The sequence below is a fragment of the Heptranchias perlo genome, chromosome 27, assembly GCF_035084215.1.
Source record: "Heptranchias perlo isolate sHepPer1 chromosome 27, sHepPer1.hap1, whole genome shotgun sequence".
In the NCBI taxonomy this organism is placed as follows: domain Eukaryota; kingdom Metazoa; phylum Chordata; class Chondrichthyes; order Hexanchiformes; family Hexanchidae; genus Heptranchias; species Heptranchias perlo.
In genome coordinates, this window is record NC_090351.1 from 13,198,699 (window position 1) to 13,218,892 (window position 20,194).

The following is a 20,194-nucleotide window of genomic DNA, read 5'->3' on the forward strand; positions in this document are numbered from 1 at the left end:
TCGCTCTGATATCAGCGCATAGCGAATGTCGCTTTATGCATGTTCAGGGGTTGGAGCGAGGCTTGGCGGTGGGGGAAAAGAGCGAGAGAGGGGGCCCGGGACTCTGAATATCAATGTTCTCTTGCATTGCCGCAGCGCCGGTGACAATCGCCGATGCCTGTTCGGGGGGGGGGTTGGAGCAAGCCGCGGCAGTGAGGGCGCCCGGGACTCTGAATATCAATGTTCTCTTGCATTGCCGCAGCGCCTGTGACATTCGCCGATGCCTGTTCGGGGGCGGCGATTCCCGCCACAGCGCTTCCTGCCCTGGTGCATGGCGGTCGCACGGAGGAATTGTTGGAAAAAAAGGTTAGTAAAATTTTTTTTTCCCAGTCTGCGTTGCAGCAGCCGCCGACTCCAAGAGGCGCCGGAATGAAAGGCGGGAGAGACGCGGCGGGGGAAACTCGGCGAGAGGCGGGATGGCGGCCCCCTTCCTCTCGCCCTCTATTTCAAACAACGGGTGTGATCTCGGCCTACCGCAGGCTTTTAGTCCGCCGGTTCCCCCCCCTCTCCCCGTGGTCCTGCGCTAATGGATGAAATCTTCTAAGATGTCCTCTGCCGCCGCCCCACCTCCCTCCGTCTGCCGCAGAGCAAAGTAAACTGCGTCAATGGGGCCGGCAGCGCGGAGGTCTGGGTCAGAAAAAACAGATAAAACACACATACACGGTGCCTTAGGGCTGCTGCAAATCGGAAAATACACACAGAAAGTGCTGGAAATGCACAGCAGGTCGGTCAGCAGCTGTGAAGGGAGCACGTTAATGTTTGGAGGGTGCAGCCTGCACCTGATGTCGGGAGGGGTGGTCTCCAAATGTTAACTGTTTCCTTGCTTCAGATGTTGATGAATCTGCTTGTGTATTTCCAGCACTCTTAATGGTTTTTAATCCCTCCCGGGATGTTGTGCAGCCTCCAGCGCCTGGTACCAGTGGAACAAGAGTTTTAATAGAGGTTATTGTATATCCCATCGAAAACGCATCACATTTTTCAGCCAAAGTGATCTGATTGTTAAGAGATTTGGGCTCTGATCTCTTTAACATTCGAAATAATGTTTATTAATCATCTGTTGATGTTTTTAGGGAGTTCTTTTTATGGTGCCTGGGATACTGCAATGTGTGCCTGTTTTGCTTCATCACAGAATTTGTTTATTTTTCCATTTTTTTCCCCCTCTGCTTTAAACTTTTAGTATTTTGCTCAGTCTTGGTTAGTGTAGGTTTTGTGGCCTGCTGTAATAGGCTGGAATTTGAAAATGTCACCTTTTTAAAAATAATGAAAATTCCAGTCAATGTGCCTGTGTCCAAATTGTGAAGTTTTATTTGCAATAATTAAAGTTGCAATACCCACACTTTTTTGCATTGTCCACCTCTTTATAGATTTGAACTACTTAAAAATTTATATATACAAAAAAAATCATTCTGTAGTTGTTCCGACAGCACAATTTAACTTTGCGTCCTGCTGCTGATTACCCAGTGATCTCAACATTTGGGAATTATTAAAGAGTAACATTTCTAATCACTAAGAATGATGCAGATTGCAAATCACATTTAAAAATGGAACTGTTTGTTTTTAAGAGTAATTAGCATCTAAATAGGTCATATTTCTAAACCAAATTGATTGCCATTCCCAATGAGTGAGACTTGGCAACGTAGTTGTTACTCCTGACCTTTAATATGCAGTTTGTAGAAACTGGGGATGTAGGTCAGGAGTGTTTACGCAAACCAAAAGTATAAATATCTTTGCTGCAAAACTTAAATATCATAAAAGAAATGTGCAACAGCTAGATCATATTAGAATCTGTTTGTTCAGTGGGGGAGGGGAAGGATTCAATCCGATAAAAACACTCAAATTAGTACCTTCAGTGATGATTTCTCCAAATTTAGGAAAATATACAAAACCAGCTAAATTTACGTTTAAAACAAAGAAAAAGTACAACTTGCACTTATAGCATCTTTAGCATGTCAGAACAAACCAAGACATTTGTTATATTTTTGGTTTTTTGCAATGGATATTTTCACCAATATGTAGAGATTAACACAGACCAATTACATTCCAATTGCAGCACTAAAAAAAATCTATTGCTCAAAAGCACCTTTTTTGTATATAATATTTCATGTTTTAACTTTTATGTGGCAATATTCAGAGGAGGACTAAAAAATGCAGATCTTTTAAAATCCCTGATCCGATCTTCAAAGTCCGCATTGGGACCAACAACAACTTGCATTTATATACTGCCTTTTTCGTAAAGAAATGTTCTGGGGTACTTTATAAATAGGTGTAAAGAAAACACTGTGCCAGGAAAGGAGAGATTAGGAGGTGTGATTGATAGCTTGGATGAAGAGATGGCATTTTAGAGTGGAAAGGCAGAGAAGTTAATCTTAACCCTTTATGACATGTGTTAACCCCCACCACAACACGGTTTCTAGTAATAAGAAATAAAAGTTAAAAATTCAACAGGGGAAAGGTACGTTTTTGTCACAGCGCTTTACAAGTGCGGATGAACACAGAGTAGGAAATGGGAGAGGACCTATGAGCGGTGAGTGAAGGTGTGGTCGAAGAGATAGGGTTTGATGAGACTTTTGAAGTTGGGCAGAGATATACAGATGGGTTTAGGAAGAAAATATCAGAGTGTAAGGGCATGAAAAGGGATGGGGTGAGGGATTGCACAAAGTCAGAAGGGCAGAGTGTTTAAGATGGCACCTCAAACTGGAAGAGATTTTTTTTATTCGTTCATGGGATATGGGCGTCGGTGGCGAGGCCAGCATTTATTGCTTATCCCTATTTGCCCTTGAGAAGGTGGTGGTGAGCCACCTTCTTGAACCGCTGCAGTGTGTGTAGTGAAGGTTCTCCCACAGTGCTGTTAGGAAGGGAGTTCCAGGATTTTGACTCAGCGACGATGAAGGAACAGCGATATATTTCCAAGTCGGGATGGTGTGTGACTTGGAGGGGAATGTGCAGGTGGTGTTGTTCCCATGTGCCTGCTGCTCTTGTCCTTCTAGGTGGTAGAGGAAGGGGGTTTGGGAGGTGCTGTCGAAAAAGCCTTGGTGAGTTGCTGCAGTGCATCCTGTGGATGGTACACACTGCAGCCACAGTGCGCCGGTGGTGGATGGGGTGCCAATCAAGCGGGCTGCTTTGTCCTGGATGGTGTCGAGCTTCTTGAGTGTTGTTGGAGCTGCACTCATCCAGGCAAGTGGAGAGTATTTCATCACACTCCTGACTTGTGCCTTGTAGATGGTGGAAAGGCTTTGGGTCAGGAGGTGAGTCACTCGCCGCAGAATACCCAGCCTCTGACCTGCTCTTGTGGCCACAGTATTTATATGGCTGGTCCAGTTAAGTTTCTGGTCAATGGTGACCCCCAGGATGTTGATGGTGGGGGATTCGGTGATGGTAATGCAGTTGAATGTCAAGGGATGGTGGTTGGACTCTCTCTTGTTAGAGATGGTCATTGCCTGGCACTTGTCTGGCACGAATGTTACTTGCCATTTATGAGCCTAAGCTTGGATGTCGTCCAGGTCTTGCTGCATGCGGGCTGGGACTGCTTCATTATTTGAGGGGTTGCGAATGGAACTGAACACTGTGCAATCATCAGCGAATATCCCCATTTCTGACCTTATGATGGAGGGAAGGCCATTGATGAAGCAGCTGAAGATGGTTGGGCCGAGGACACTGCCCTGAGGAACTCCTGCAGCAATGCCCTGGGGCTGAGATGATTGGCCTCCAACAACCACTACCATCTTCCTTTGTGCTAGGTATGACTCCAGCCACTGGAGAGTTTTCCCCCTGATTCCCATTGACTTCAATTTTCCTAGGGCTCCTTGGTGCCACACTCGGTCAAATACTGCCTTGATGTCAAGGGCAGTCACTCTCACCTCACCTCTGGAATTCAGCTCTTTTGTCCATGTTTGGACCAAGGCTGTAATGAGATCTGGAGCCAAGTGGTCCTGGCGGAACCCAAACTGAGCATCGGTGAGCAGGTTATTGGTGAGTCAGTGCCGCTTGATAGCACTGTCGACGACACCTTCCATCTTTGCTGATGATTGAGAGTAGACTAATGGGGTGGTAATTGGCCAGATTGGATTTGTCCTGCTTTTTGTGGACAGGACATACCTGGGCAATTTTCCACATTGTCGGGTAGATGCCAGTGTTGTAGCTGTACTGGAACAGCTTGGCTAGATTGCAGAAGTATGGTGTAGCAAGGCCATAGAGGGAGGTGTAAATGAGTAGGATTTTGAAATCAGTGGACAGGGACTGAGAGCTAGCGGAGGTTGACGAGGACTTGGTAATAGGTGAGCAGATATCAGCACAGAATGGGGGGGTCTTGCATTTCTGTGTGCATTGGAGTTTGCGTAGGGTGGAGCTCGATAGGCAGACTAGGAGAACATAGAGAAGTAAAGCCTGCAGGCGACGAGGGTGAGGATGACATTCAGTGGCACTGGGGCTAAAGATGGGCAAGTTGGAACTAGGCAGTCTTGGTAACGGACTGCATGTGGGGTTTGAAGCTCAACTCAGGGACAAACAGGACACCAAGGTTGTACATTGAACAAGTAACTGGGAAAGAGGCTGGAATTGGAAGCTAAAGTGTGAAGTTTCTGGCAAAATAAAATGTCAAATCAACTGTTAAAATATCACCATAGTGAAAGTAAATGCTAGGAAAACTTTCAATAAATACACAATCAATGAGTAAACTCCAAGGTTGAGTGTATTGCTGTCAACTAGATACCAACCATACTGGAAGAGCTGGTTGATTTCTTAGCAGTGGAGAATGGCTGCTGATGTCAGATGGTCCATTGAGGTAACTAGTGCAAGGTTACACACAAAGGTCTGCTAAACCAAGAGTGGGGCAGTCAATACAAAACAATATGTTCATGCAGAGAAATCATGGCAGATTTCCGATCTTGTGTGGGCTGCCGAGAGGAGACAAGAAACTGACTTCGGAGGAAAAGGATGAAATAGCAGTGGGGAGGCTATGCATCTCTAAGTGGCTATGTACAGAATTACATTGCCACGTGCCTGGGAGCTGATTGCTTGCCCCATCAAGTATAGAAAGATGGAGAGCACACGAGAGGGAGAAAGTAAGTAAATGGAGGAATGGTGAAGAAAGACACTCTTAACTGTCCAAATGAGTAAATAGGAAGGTTTCAAACTAAAATATACAACAGATGGGTTGTTAACAGTACTTATTTATTTAAGAAAGGACATGATTGCTTTGGAGGCGGTTCAGAGAAGGTTCACTCGACTGATTCCTGGGATGAGGGGGTTATCTTATGAGGAAAGGTTGGACAAGTTGGGCCTGTGTACACTGGAGTTTAGAAGAATGAGAGGTGATCTTATTGAAACATATAAGATCCTGAGTGGATTAGAAGGGGTAGATGCTGAGAGGATGTTTCCCCTTGTGGGAGAGACTAGACCTAGGGGCCAATGTTTAAAAATAAGGGGTCTCCCATTTAAGACAGAGATGCCATATTCCCGCTCTCTCCCCATACCCCTTGATGCCTTTTGTGTCTAGAAATCTATCTAGCTCCTTCTTAAATATATTCAGTGATTTGGCCTCCACAGCCTTCTGTGGTAGAGAATTCCACAGGTTCACCACCCTCTGAGTGAAGAAATTTATCCTCATCTCAGTCCTAAATGTCCTATCTCATATCCTGAGCCTGTGACCCCTCATTCTGGACCCCCTCAGCCAAGGGAAACATCCTCCCTGCATCCGGTCTGACTAACCCTGTCAGAATTTTACATGTTTCAATGAGATCTCCTCTCATTCTTCTAAACTTGAGTGAATACAGGCCTAGTCGACCCAATCTCTCCTCATACGACAGTCCTACCATCCCAGGAATCAGTCTGGTGAACCTTCGCTGCACTCCCTCTATGGCAAGTCTATCCTTTCTTAAGTAAGGAGACCAAAACTGCACACAATACTCCAGGTGTGGTCTCACCAAGGCCCTGTATAACTGCAGTAAGATATCCTTGCTCCTGTACTCAAATCCTCTTGCAATGAAGACCAACATACCATTTGCCTTCCTAACAGCTTGCTGCACCTGCATGTTTACTTTCAGTGACTGGTGTGCAAGGACACCCAGGTCCCTTTGTACATCAACATTCCCCAATCTATCACCATTTAAATAATACTCTGCCTTTCTGTTTTTCCTTCCGAAGTGGATAACTTCACATTTATCCATGTTATACTGCATCTGCCATGTATTTGCCCACTCACTCAACTTGTCTAAATCACCTTGAAGCCTCTTTGCATCCTCCTCACAACTCACAATCCCACCTAGTTTTGTGCCATCAGCAAACTTGGAAATATTACATTTGGTTCCCTCATCCAAATCATTGATATACATTGTGAATAGCTGGAGCCCAAGCACTGATCCCTGCGGTACCCCACTAGTCACTGCCTGCCACCCCGAAAAGGACCCATTTATTCCTACTGTCTGTTTCCTGTCTGTTAACCAATTTTCAATCCATGCCAGTATATTACCACCAATCCCATGTGCTTTAATTTTGCACACTAACCTCTTATATAGGACTTTATCAGAGGCCTTCTGAAAATCCAAATAAACCACATCCACTGGTTCTCCCTTATCTGTTCTAACAGTTACATCCTCAAAAAAAGGTTTGTCAAACACGATAAATCCATGTTGACTTTGTCTAATCCCGTTAATATTTTCCAAGTGTCCTGTTATCACATCCTTTATAGTAGACTCTGGCATTTTCCCTACCACTTATGTTAGGGTAACCGATCTGTAGTTCCCTGTTTCTTCTCTACCTCCTTTTTTAAATAGTGGGGTTACATTTGCCACTTTCCAATCTGCAGGAACTGTTCCATAATCTGAAGAATTTTGGAAGATGACAACTAATGCATCCACTATTTCCATGGCTACCTCTTTTAGTACTCTGGGATGCAGATTATCAGGTCCTGGGGATTTATCGGCTTTCAGTCCCATTAATTTCCCCAGCACTATTTTTTTTTTACTAATACTAATTTCCTTTAATTCCTCCTTTTCACTAGTCCCTTGGTTCCATAGCATTCCTGGGAAGTTATTTGTGTCCTCTTCCGTGAAGACAGAACCAAAGTATTTGTTTAATTGCCCTGCCATTTCCTTGTTCCCCATTATAAATTCTCCCGTTTCTGACTGTAAGGGACCTACATTTGTCTTCACTAATCTTTTTCTTTTTACATACTTGTAGAAGCTTTTACAGTCCACTTTTATGTTCCTTGCAAGTTTATTCTCATACTCTATTTTTCCCTTCTTAATCAATCTCTTTGCCTGCGTATATATTTGGTCTGTAATTTCTTCATGGAAAAGTGGATTAGCTGCCAGATTCTCTCCCTTTCTGTGTGCGTGCACCAAAATGGCCCTGCACTAAGTGTTGTAACGGACTAATCCTTTCCCAGAAAATTGTTAGTTTCTATCGTCAGAACACCTAGTTATTTTTTTTCAGTTGGTGTATCTGATTGCTAAAATAAACCCGTTGCTGCCATTTTTTAAACATGTCACTTATTTTCCTTCAGTAAAACAAATGACAGCAACAAGCTGGAACCTTGAACAAAGTTGTTAGAACCACTTACCATACCAATTTCACAGTAAACCAATTTAGAAACATTTGCAATCTAGAAATCATAATTTTAAGTTGTAAACATTGCACTTGGATACACCATTTGAAGAAGGATCTTCAACACTAGCAGAGAAGCCAAGAGGCTTGCACATCATGGATCAGACCTAGAGTTTAATACACTATCCAACGGTGAGTGATGAGCTGTTACAAAGCAGTAACACACAACAGTAGGCTTGTAGAGAGGCTTTAACAAACTAGAGAAGTGAACTTTGGGTAGTTTATTCAGTCATTAAAACCCTGGGTTAATTTTACAGCCATTGCACTGTGGAACCTAGGAACAGGAGTAGGCCATTCAGCCTCTCGAGCCTGTTCCGACATTTAATTAGATCATGGCTGATCTGTACCTCGACTCCATTTACCTGCTTTTGATCCATATCCATTGATACCCTTACCTAACAAAAACCTGTTGATCTCAATCTTGAAAATTTCAATTGACTCAACATCTACAGCCTTTTGGAGGAAGAGAATTCCACATTTCTACTACCCTTTGTGTGAAAAAGTGCTTCCTGATTTCAATCCTGAATGGCCTGGTTCTGATTTTAAGATTGTGCCCCCTTTTTCTGGATTCCCCACAAACGGCAATTGATACTAGCTCAATTGCTAAATTTAAATGTGAGATAGATAGCTTTTTGGCAACCAAAGGTATTAAGGGATATGGGCCAAAGGCAGGTATATGGAGCTAGATCACAGATCAGCCATGATCTTATCAAATGGCGGAGCAGGCACGAGGGGCTGAATGGCCTACTCCTGTTCCTATGTTACTATGGTTCCTAGAGGAAATAGCTTCTCTGTATCTACTCTGTTGAATCCTTTTATTTTTTAAAACACCTCAATCAGATTACCCCCTCAACCTTCTAAACCCAAGGGAAAAGGAATACAACCCAAGTTTGTGCAACCTGGCCTCATAATTTAACCCTTTAAGCCCCGGTGTAAGGGATATATGGGAAAGAAACTGATAAGAATGAAAAGGGACAAAGAGGTGGAAAACAACAGAATGGGAATGAAAGAATCTGAAGCAGGGCAACAGAAACAAAGAAGATGTAGTGGAGGTGGAAAGATAGAGACAGTTGGGACAAGAGAGGAAGGGAGAGACAGCTATTCAGTAATTAGGATTCAGTAACTGTTTTCTTGGATGTGTTGGGTCTGTGTTGCAATTGGAGGAGATGCACACAAGCAATGGAAATTGGGTTGATAGGAAAATATTCCATCAAAAACAAACCACCAAAATAATAGCCACACGTGTTCATAAATAATAAAAAATATATAAATTAGAATGTGAGAATATATTTCCTTAATACCTGCATCTAGCTTGTTTTGTGCATGGGTGTGATTGTTTCCCTGTGGGACACTATACCTTCAACAACAAAAAACCCTCTAGTAATAATACAGCTCTGTTTTACACTTAATTGGTATGCAGCTGACTGAAGAAGAGCACTTGATCATTGTAATTCTAGCCCAAAGCAAAAAGATCCAGTGTTTCCGATGGTTGAAAGCAAGATGAGAAATATTATAATAAATAAAAGGAAGGTACTGGGAGAAGTTAGTTAAGAGAAAGGAGGACAAAGTGCCAAGACCTGACAGAATCCATCCATGGATCTTGAGAGAAATGAGGAACAACTAGTGGATGCCCTAGAAGTTATATTTCAGCGTTTTATTGACCGTGAACGTGTGCTGGAAGATTGGAGAATGGTCAATATTCAAAAAAGGAGACAAAACCATCTTGGAAAATTAACAAACCTGACGGCGTTCTTTGAGGAAGTTATAGATATGGTGGCTCGGTGAAATGCAGTGGATGTGGATGGACTTTCAGAAAATCTTTGACAAGGTTCTACATTGGAGACTTGGAGGCGATTAAGGACGATGGAATTAGGAGAAGGGCAGCAAACTGGATTGAAAACTGCTTAGAAGGAAGGAAACAGAGTAGGAGCTAAGGGCAAAAGCAAAATACTGAAGATGCTGGAAATTGAAATAAAAACAGAAAATGCTGGAAACTCTCAGCAGGTCAGGCAACATCTGTGGAGAGAGAAACAGAGTTAATGTTTCTGGTCGATGGCCTTTCCTCAGTTTCTCAGAGTGGTTGGGGTGTCCCAGGAGTTTCTGTTCTGCCACCGCTTCTGTTCACTGTGTACATCAATGATTTGAATTTAGGGTTAGAAAATGGTGTCCAAATTTGCAGATGATCCAAAAATAGGAGGCATAATAAATAATTCTGGGGACCGAAGGAAGCTGCAAGGGAATATTGATAAGATGGTGAAATTTACAAAAAACTGGCAGATGAAATTCAATATCAGTAAATGCGAAGTGGCACATTTTGGTAAAAATAAATAATTATACTTTGAGGGAAGGCTGGGTGATGTGGCAGAACAGATGAATTTGGGGTCAGGTTCACAGGTCCTTAAAAGCAGCACCTCAAGTGGATAAGGCCATGAAGAAAGCTACTGGAATACTGGATTTTATAAGAGATATAGAATATAAAACCATAGTAAGATTGATCACATTTGGAGTAGTTTGTGCAATTTTGGGCTCCACACTATAAGAAGGATGTTGAGGCAATAGAAAGAGTACAGCACAGATTCACTAGGATGTTGCCTCGTATGAGAAAATAAAAAGAAATACTTGTAAATTGGAGCTGTTTTTATTAGAACAAAAGATATTAAGGGTGATTTGATAGAGGTGTTTAAAAGTATGAAGGGATGGGGCAGAGTAAATAGAAACGGGCTGTTTCCAGTGAATAAAGGGTTTAGAATGAGGGGACATAGATATGAGATTAAATGTAAGATCTAGGACAGAGCAGGGGTAATATCTTTGCACAGAGGATTGTGAGGCTGTGGAATGCACTATAGGAGTTGATGATTGAACCAGAGATTGTCAACAGTTAAGAATAGGTTAGATAGGTGGTTAAAGGGATATGGGAACAGAGCAGGCTCATGGAATTAGGACTGCTGCTCACATGGAGGATAAACACCAACACAGACTGGTTGGGCCGAATGGGCTGCTTCCATGTTGTAGTTCTTTGTGAGACAAGTGGAACTATAATGGAGCATGCCAGTGAGTTCCACAAAGTTTGCTCTGATGTGAGTGAATTGCTTGGATGTGTCTCTGGAACTCTATGGAGCATTCCTTCAACTGCTGAATTTTTCCAATGATTGATTGTGTTTCAGACCTGTTGATGTGGAACACGTAGAGTCATTGATTTACATTAAAAGTATTCACTGCTGCCTGTTCCTCAAACTAATGCGAAACTCTTGCAAAGTGGGGAGGAGAAGAATCAAGTCACACATAGTATAAAACTCTTATGGTCATTTCTGATCCTTACCGCTGTGCCTATTTTCATTAGAAAGTGTTAGAAGACCATATTTTATTTGGTTGTTAGGAAGAGGCAGTCATTATTTTTGATACAATTTTTGATACAACATTGTGATCAAATGATGCAAAGTTGCATTTTATGCCCCCTTAAAGAAAGGGTGTATAGTTGAAATTGTAGATTGTATAATAAATTGTGCAAAATAATAAACGACTCAATCATAATGTGACATACTGTGTTCGGAATTGTCACCTGTTAATTCGTATTCGGGTAGATGTGAGTTGTATTGCATTGTTAGCAATTTTAAGTGAGAACAATCATGACGTTAACAAAAAGGTGAATCTTGCATGTTTTTAAAATTTTATTTCATAAGAATTGTTGAAATTGAAAAACTTTTGTCTGTTTCACATTCAGTTGCTAAATACCCGTTACGTTAGTGAGACTGGAGTGCTTTGTACAACAATTTATATTTGCTCACCTCTGCTTTTCACACAGCCTCTATCCAATACCTTCTTTGTCTCTTTTTTTTACTTTACAGGGGCCAGACAATAACACACAAATTGTTTTTTGGGAGTTTTGAATGCAATAGAAAATGTTTCTGATAATTGGCTCATTTTACTCATTCAAAATATGGAAGTTTAAAAACATTTTTTTAAAAAATCCTTTAAATCATTGAGTTTAATGGGAGTCTGGCAGCCAGAGTTTCAGCACAGAAGCCTGTTAAGACAGTGATGTTTCATGTAAATACCCTTGTGGCATTGGAGCACAGTTACCAAAATTAGCAGTACGGAGAAATATATTTTTCACCCAGTGGTTCACTATAGCATTACTTTCAAATAAATCTACTGGGTGCATTGTTAATGTAAACAATCCCCTGTTTCATTATCACTCTGATCTTTTCAATACCCATTCAGTTGGAAGGGTTAAACCATGTGATTTTTCCAGAACAATGCTTCTTTCTGAATATTCAGATTTAACGCTATTGGAAAGTTGGTGGTGAATTTTAATAGTGTACAAATCATTTACTTTTGCTTATAGTAAGGATTGGTGTTCCCCCAAAATGACAAAAGGCATCGACGGCATCAATTGATTCTCTGGCCTCGGAATTATTGAAATGTTCTATTTGAATATTCAGCATTCCTTTTAAATAATACCCTATTTCTAGGGGACTAACATCTTATTTCAAAATCCATTTAAAACTGTGCCTTGTGCATTGATCAGTATTCAACAGTATTCCGTTTTAATCAGTGTTCAGGGTGACAAACACAGTTAGTGTGACTCCCAACAGAATACCATGCTGTATGCTGGAGGCATAGAAGTAATTTGCAAAATCTCATTTGTCCTTGGAAACAGGAACAGGTACTAGGAGACACTTTTATCCCAATTAAATTCTACCTCATCCAAGTTACAACTGAAGTCACATCCGATGCATAGAACAATTTAATAACAGACGGAATGGTCGCATTCTCAAGCCACAAGCAAGCCGATCTCTACTACAGTACTCTTGATTACATTTATGGTGCAATCTTCAGGTAGCTGTTTAATTTGTTGTTTATGATCATTCACATAATTTTGCAAACTACTTTTAAAAATGTCTTTTACGCAGAGGGTAGTTAGAATGTAGAACTCTGCCACAAGCTGTTGTTGAAGCAGAGACCGTAGATTATTTTAAAAGGGAATTAGATAGCTGCCTAAAAAAGATAAATGTTAAAGGTTATGGGGTGTGGGATTAGACAAGATGGCTCTTGGAGGAAAACACCAATGCAGACCTGATTGACCAAATGGCCTGTTCCTGTACTGTAATATTCTTGTAAACAATTTTACAACACCAAGTTATAGTCCAGCAATTTTATTTTAAATTCACAAGCTTTCGGAGGCTTCCTCCTTCGTCAGGTGAACGATGTGAAAAATCGTTTTCACATCGTTCACCTGACGAAGGAGGAAGCCTCCGAAAGCTTGTGAATTTAAAATAAAATTGCTGGACTATAACTTGGTGTTGTAAAATTGTTTACAATTGTCAACCCCAGTCCATCACCGGCATCTCCACATCATGTAATATTCTTAGTCTATAAGGAAAAGCAACAGTTGGGAAAGGGACCACCCATTAAAAGTCAATAGGGAGAACAGTTAGCCTAATGTTGTCCCTATTTGGTGAGTAGGCAGATGATTGTTTCTTGAGTACCAGTGACTTATAGAATTTTATAAAGGCAGTTATTATATGCCTATTAAATCATATTTTCAAAATTATTGGAAATAATTTATATTTAAAAAAGAATTATTTCCCTTTTGTGGTATTCATGTGTACTGGGCTCTGGTTTACAAAACAAGTGAGTAATCAGCGATCTCAGTGGTCTCCACCAGTGATGTTTTGTGGCTAGTTGGTAGGAATATGAAAATGTGATCTGGTGTTGGAATCTCTGGGAATTCCCTTTCTCTTGTTGGCTTAACTCCTTATCCATGCTCAGTGTTTTCTCCGTCCATTGAGCCGTGATCTATAAATCGCTATCTGAAGGACGCCTCAGTGTGATTGTCAGCTGAGGCTTCCTGGATTCAAACTCTGGTCTTCTCTCTGTTCCAACTGGATTGTCTGGAAATACATTTATCGATGCTTTTTTGAATGACACCAATACAATAATAAAATATTGCCCAATAACAAATAATGAGGTGTTATGAAAATTTATTCTGGAAATGGGTGCTGCACACAGATTTGTTCTGGAAGCAACTAACTTTGTTAATTTGTTTGGATTTAAATTTCATTTTTATTTCTATGTACACATGTTGCATGTATATGAATGTTAAAATGTTGGGGTTGGAGGGTGGAAGAGGGAGTCCCTCATTGATTTTACTGAAATTTATAGTTAGGAAAAATTAATTTAAACAAGTTTTTTGGGGAAAAGACCTTGTTGATCAGGGAGGTAAAGGCAAACCATTTGATTTCTGTGGTTTAATCCGGTTGGGCTCTCAGTTTAAACATGGCCATAAAAAGTGAACGATCATTTTTCTCTTTCGGCTTTATACATGTTTAAATAGTTGCATTTTAATGTATTGGAGTTAAAATATCTGTGTAAAAATGCAAAGCTGTATTTTTGGTGAAATTCTTGAACTGTAGTGTCTGTTAGTGCAGATAGCACCTCAAGACAGATGATCAAAACCTGGCCTGTGCAAGCCGGGGATAAGTATCAAAAACTATTCCAGTCGCAACATGTACGTGCTTCACCTGAGCAGGCAGACAGCTGGTTTTTTGATCCTGGCGCAGTTGAAACTTCAGTGGCCCGTAGCTTTAAACAATAGATTCTGTTTGTAGTTCCTTATAGGTTTGTGTATGAGTAATTTGAGACATGACATGTAAGTGCAGCGTGCTTGGGAGGAACAGGTGACTTTGGAACTATGGTTTCCGAAGCTGTATACTACAGGTTTTCCTTGTCTGCGTCTGTTGTAGAAAAATTGATAGAGATTGATTGCTATGATTAGTCAACAACTCCATTATCGTTGTATCATGCGACTACCAGGATGGTAGAAGGCAAAAAAGATGGACTTTGGTCTTTTATCGTCTAGCAATTCCTATTTTGCTCCTGGCCTGAGAAGCTTATCTTTGGAAAAAATGACATTCCAAGGGCATTCTTTGTTCAAGATGTTTTATTATTTTCTGACCAAGATCAAGAATTGTAAGTGTGCAGTTTGATATACTTAGGGGACTGATCTAGAGGGAACTATGGGTGAAGAACGAAGGGTGGTCCTGAACGTACACAAGCTAGACGTTATAGCTCACAACTCCATTAGAATATCCTCAAAACAGTTCAGTCAGAAACAAATCAAAAGCAAAATACTGCGGAGGCTGGAAATCTGAAATAAAAATAGAAAATGCTGGAAATACTCAGCAAGTTAGGCAGCATCTGTGGAGAAAGAAACAGAGTTAACGATGATCTTTCGTCAGAACTGGAAGAAGTTGAAGATTAAACAGTTTTTAATCAAGTACTGAGCCAGAGAAAGGTGGGGAGGAAAGAACAAAAGGGATAGTCTCTGATAGGGTGGAGGGCAGGAGTGATTAAATGATAAAAGGAGTGATGGTGCAAGGCAAGGAGGGTGGAAATGGGACAAGTAAAGAAACAAAAGATGGGTCTAGAGGAGCTGTAAATGGCAACATCAGAACCATTACCAGAACCTGCTGTCCGAAAAAATGGGAGCAGTGGCTTTGATCTGAGGTTATTGAATCAACGTTGAGTCCAGAAGGTTGTAAAATGCCTAATGGAAAGATGAGGTGCTGTTCCTTGAGCTTCCGTTGAGCTTCATTGGAACAGCGTAAGAGGCCGAGGACAGAGAGATCAGAGTGGGAGTGGGACGGAGAATTAAAATGGCAAGTGACCGGCAAGTCAGCGTCACGCTAGCGGACGAGCGGAGGTGTGCAGCAAAGCGATCACCCAATCTGCGTTTGCTGTCCCCAATGTAGAGGAGACCGCATCGTGAGCAACGAAAACAGTATACTAAATTGAATGACCTTCCCTTTTGTTTTTTTCTTCCCTTCCCTTCCTCTCCTCCTTTCCCTGGCTCTGTACTTGCTTAAAAACTGTTTAATCTTCAACTTTTCCAGTTCCGACGAAGGTCATTGACCTGAAACGTTAACTCTGTTTCTTTCTCCACAGATGCTGCCTCACTTGCTGAGTATTTCCAGCATTTTCTGTTTTTATTTCAGTCAGCAACAAGTCCTGTGCTAGGATAGGAGACAGATTAAAGTGGAAGGTAATTGCAGAATGGGAGAGTATATGGTAGTCTCCAGCAGGACCTGTCACAAAGTAGAGGCTAGAGAAATGATTTAGAAATAAGTGGTCAGTTGCAATGTGGCACATGTATTATTTCTTTTTTTTGCTGCTAGTCAGAAGTCTGTGATTTGTTCAGTTGTGTTGTTTGTGGAATTTACAGTATTTTTCATTGGAAGGATTCAGTCTAAGCACCAGCTGATGAGGGGAGAAGGCAGGATTCAGCAAGACCAGATGTGAGATGAATCAGGGAGGCCACCGGGTGAGATTGCAGACCTGGAAACTAGATTTTGTTATTGATGAAGGCGGCAGTATTGGAGAGAGAGTGTGATTTGGAAGTGCTGTATTGGACTTGAAGCTGGATATGTGTAATTTTGCTCAGAATTGGGAAACTGACTGGACTTACTTCAGGACCTGTTCTTACTTTTTAAGAGGATATAGTGTTAGCTGAATTTCTCAGAGATTTTCTAGCTGGACCCTTTTCTATTTTCTTATTTCCTCTTTTCTCCTCATCTCTCCTGAAGGTGTTGACTCATGCTGGGATATGGTTCCATGAGCTACTCCAGTAGATTGCCTTAATGACCAGCCTTCATGTGATACCTGGACATGAGGGGGTTTGCAACACAGGCGAGCCCAATCTTGTCTTCACCTGGCATCCACACACACACACTTTCCAGCAGGAGTCATTGGATATCAGTCAACAATAGAAATTTTGGCCAACATTCCCCTCCTTAGCCTGGGGACAAAAAAAGGCCAGTTGTACTGTCCCCACTGTTATCCTGGGTTAGATCAGTTTTTTTCCAGTACAGATTGAGGATTGAATCCTGGACCTTCCTGGGCTGTGAGGCTCAGCATCACACAAGGTGGTGCATTTACTCGCAAATCCAGTAACACTGACACCTTTCATTCTTGTGATTGCTGGCTGGGGCAGGGAAATTCCAGTCTTCACAGGCCTTTCAAAAAAATTACAGCTCACAAACTATGATGCCGAAGCAAGCACTAATAAAGGTATCACTTTATTACTGTAATAACCGAATGTGACTAAATTAAACATTTTTTTAAAAATTGAAATGCTTTACTTCTGTTTACCCCGACATCTCTCTTCCATTTTTATTATGTAAGTTTAGTTTTACTTTTGTTTTCTAATTAATAGAAACTTTTCAAGTTATTTGTTTCCTTAGAGTTTTTAAAATCTTTTATCATAGAATCATAGAAAGGTTACAGCACGGAAGGAGGCCATTCGGCCCATCGAGTCTGCGCCGGCTTTATGCATGAGCAATCCAGCTAGTCCCACTCCTCCGTCCTACCCCCATAGCTCTGCACATTTTTTCGTTTCAAGTACTTATCCGGTTCCCTTCTGAAGGCCATGATTGAATCTGCCTCCACCACTCCCTCGGGCAGTGCATTCCAAATCCCAACCACTTGCTGCGTAAAAATTTTTTTCCTCATGTCACCTTTGGTTCTTTTGACAATCACCTTAAATCTATGCCTTCTGGTTCTTGACCCTTCCGTCAATGTGAACAGTTTATCTCCATCTACTCTGCCTAGACCCTTCAAGATTTTGAATACCTCTATCAAATCTCCTCTCAACCTTCTCTGTTCCAAGGAGAACAATCCCAGCTTCTCCAGTCTATCCACGAAATTTAAGTCCCTCATCCCTGGAATCATTCTAGTAAATCTCCTCTGCATCCTCTCGAAGGCCTTCACATCCTTCCTGAAGTGCGGTGCCCAGAACCAGACATAATACTCCAGTTGTGGTCGAACCAGTGTTTTATAAAGGTTCATCATGACTTCCTTGCTTTTGGACTCTATTTATAAAGCCCGGGAACAGCATAAGAGGTCGAGGACAGAGAGATCAGAGTGGGAGTGGGACCCCGTATGCTTTTTTATCCACTTTCTCAACCTGAGTTGCCACCTTCAATGCACATATACCCCCAGTTCCGTATGTTCCTCTACTCTTTTCGAATTGTGCCCTCCAGTTTATATTGCCTCACCTCATTTTTCCTACCGAAATGCATCACCTAGCATTTTTGCGTGTTAAACTTCATCTGCCACGTGTCCGCCCATGCCACCAGAGTGTCTGTATCTTCCTGAAGTCTATTGCTATCCTCCTCACTGTTCACGATCCTTCCAAGTTTTGTGTCATCTGCAGATTTTGAAATTGTGCCCTGTACTCCCAAGTCCAAGTCATTAATATATATCAAGAAAAGCAGTGGTCCCAGCACCGACCCCTGGGGATCACCACTGCATACCTCCCTCCAGTCCGAAAAACAACCGTTCACCACTACTCTCTGTTTCCTGTCATTTAGCCAATTCTGTATCCATGTTGCTATTGCCCCCTTTATTCCATGGGCCATAATCTTAATAGCAAGCCTAATATGTGGCACTTTATCAAATGCTTTTGAAAATCCATCTCCACATCAACTGCATTGCCCTCATCTACCCTCTCTGTTACCTCATCAAAAAACTCTATCAAGTTGGTTAAACGCGATTTGCTTTTAACAAATCCGTGCTGGCTTTCCCTAATCAATCCACACTCATCCAAGTGACTGTTAATTCTGTCCTGGATTATCGTTTCCAAAAGTTTCCCCACCACTGAGGTTAAACTGACTGGCATTTGTTGCTGGATTCATCTTTACACCCTTTATCTTTACACCCATTTTTGAACATTTATTTAATGCTTCCTGGGCCCTACTGGCTATTTTGAAAAGGAAAAAAATTAGCCTCTGTTTAACTGAAGACAGGTTCTGAAGGTTTGTTTTTCAGTCATTTGAAACCTAGAACTCTGCAGATGGGCATTATCTAATCATAAGCATGACCAAATCAATCCTTTATGTGATTGTCTAACATTAAATGGAGACTTACTGTTGCAAGATGAGTTATCTCGTCCGCAAAGCTGGCAGACAGTTATGTCTGGGCAGGATCATTTGTCTGAGGCACAAGAAGATTTAATAGGTTTAATAATCTCTCAATATTTATAATGTACTCTTTCATAGATTTGAGAACTCCTTGTGTGTTCACTTCAATTATCACTTGTGCCACATCTAGACAATTTTTGTGCTTAATGTTTTCAAACTGGGCTTTGTATTTTTTTTATTTGTTTGCTACTAAAACAACAAGGTGAACTTGGAGGTACATTGTCTTTGCCTAGGACCTTCAATAGTTAAAACATAATTAGTAGCAGTTTTAGATTTACTGTGCTCTTTGAAATAATGGGTTTCGATGTTTAAAATGTGCAGGGGCATTTTATTTGCACGGAATTTAACTCTTCGATTAGATTTTTTCCCTTTGCGAGATGAACATGTTATATTATTTATTGTTACTGAGATAATATTTTTTAAAATAACAAAACAGTGAACACTGTATGTAAGGAATGTTCAATATATGAGGAAAATAGAAGATCCACAGCTCAAATTGCTCCTTGGTATTGTTCAGAGACATTACTAGTACATCTGTATTTTCACTTTCTGTGTACCATATAATATATTACTGATGTATGTTCTAGCTGAGTATAAAGTATAATTAGGAACAATGAGGCAAAAATACATAATTGACATGATTTTAATAATATAGTACTGTGTTTTACAAGTTCTTTGAGGCAGAATTTTTCTTTTTGAATGTTAACAGAAGTTTGCCCACTTTGGAATTTGTATAGCCTAGAAATGACTGTGATATTAGCGTATTCCTTTTCTACTGTTAAGAAAGGTGTTAAAACAAATGGGTTGATACCTACATTAAAATAACTGATGAGTGTTATATGACCGTATTAAGCAAATATCACAAACAGTAATTTCTATGCTAATATATGTTAAGGTTTGAAAGATTTATATAGTGTCTGTCATCACACACACATAACATCAATCCTGTTGTTGCTATTTGCCTTCTGTTTCCACATCAGTAATTTAGGTTAGCTCTTGTCAGTTTTCCCTCAAACTACAGTAATATTCTTACTATTAGCAATACTCGATGATAACTGATAAGAGTACTTACACAGACTTCAACTAGGTAATCAGTTGCAAATTAGGACAAAATATTGTTACAGGTGTTGTACTCTGGAAAATGTTTATGTGTATGTATATATATATATATATTATTGAATACTAATTGTAAGTTGTTAAAGGGCATTGAGTGTGGATTCTGTTACAGCACTGTTCTTGTCTGGGGATGGGAGAGGGGAGGATTCATAACTTCACACACTCCAGCCAGACTAACAGGATGAAGGATGTGAAAGGCTCATATTGAAACACACTTCAAAGTTTTAATCCAGTTATTAGTCAATATAAATCAACAATACAGACTTAAGTTGATTTAGCTGCTGAAATATGTCAAGTGTAATCAACCTGGTGTTACAACTGAGAGCCTTAACAATAAAAATGGGAATTGTCTAGATTAAAAAAAATTTAATGAGTGAGAGCATTGTATTTCTACTGTGAAGCACAGTTTTTGGACAGTACATATTGGCATTTGTTTGATCAATTAGGTTGGTCACCAT

The 20,194-nt window shown here is 40.8% G+C and overlaps 1 protein-coding gene across 4 annotated transcripts in view; it reads left to right on the forward strand.

Moving 5' to 3' along the window:
* The first annotated feature begins 252 nt into the window (after positions 1-252).
* The window catches only part of LOC137344413 (zinc finger protein 76-like), a 56,109-nt gene continuing 36,167 nt past the window's right edge, over positions 253-20,194 (forward strand). For 3 of the 4 annotated variants that reach the window (XM_068007362.1, XM_068007359.1, XM_068007361.1), the window contains exon 1: positions 253-345. The gene's annotated coding sequence lies outside the window, so the exon portion shown is untranslated. Of the gene's footprint in view, positions 346-12,301; positions 12,481-20,194 lie in introns of those variants that run through there. The other variant, XM_068007360.1, reaches the window with a different exon arrangement.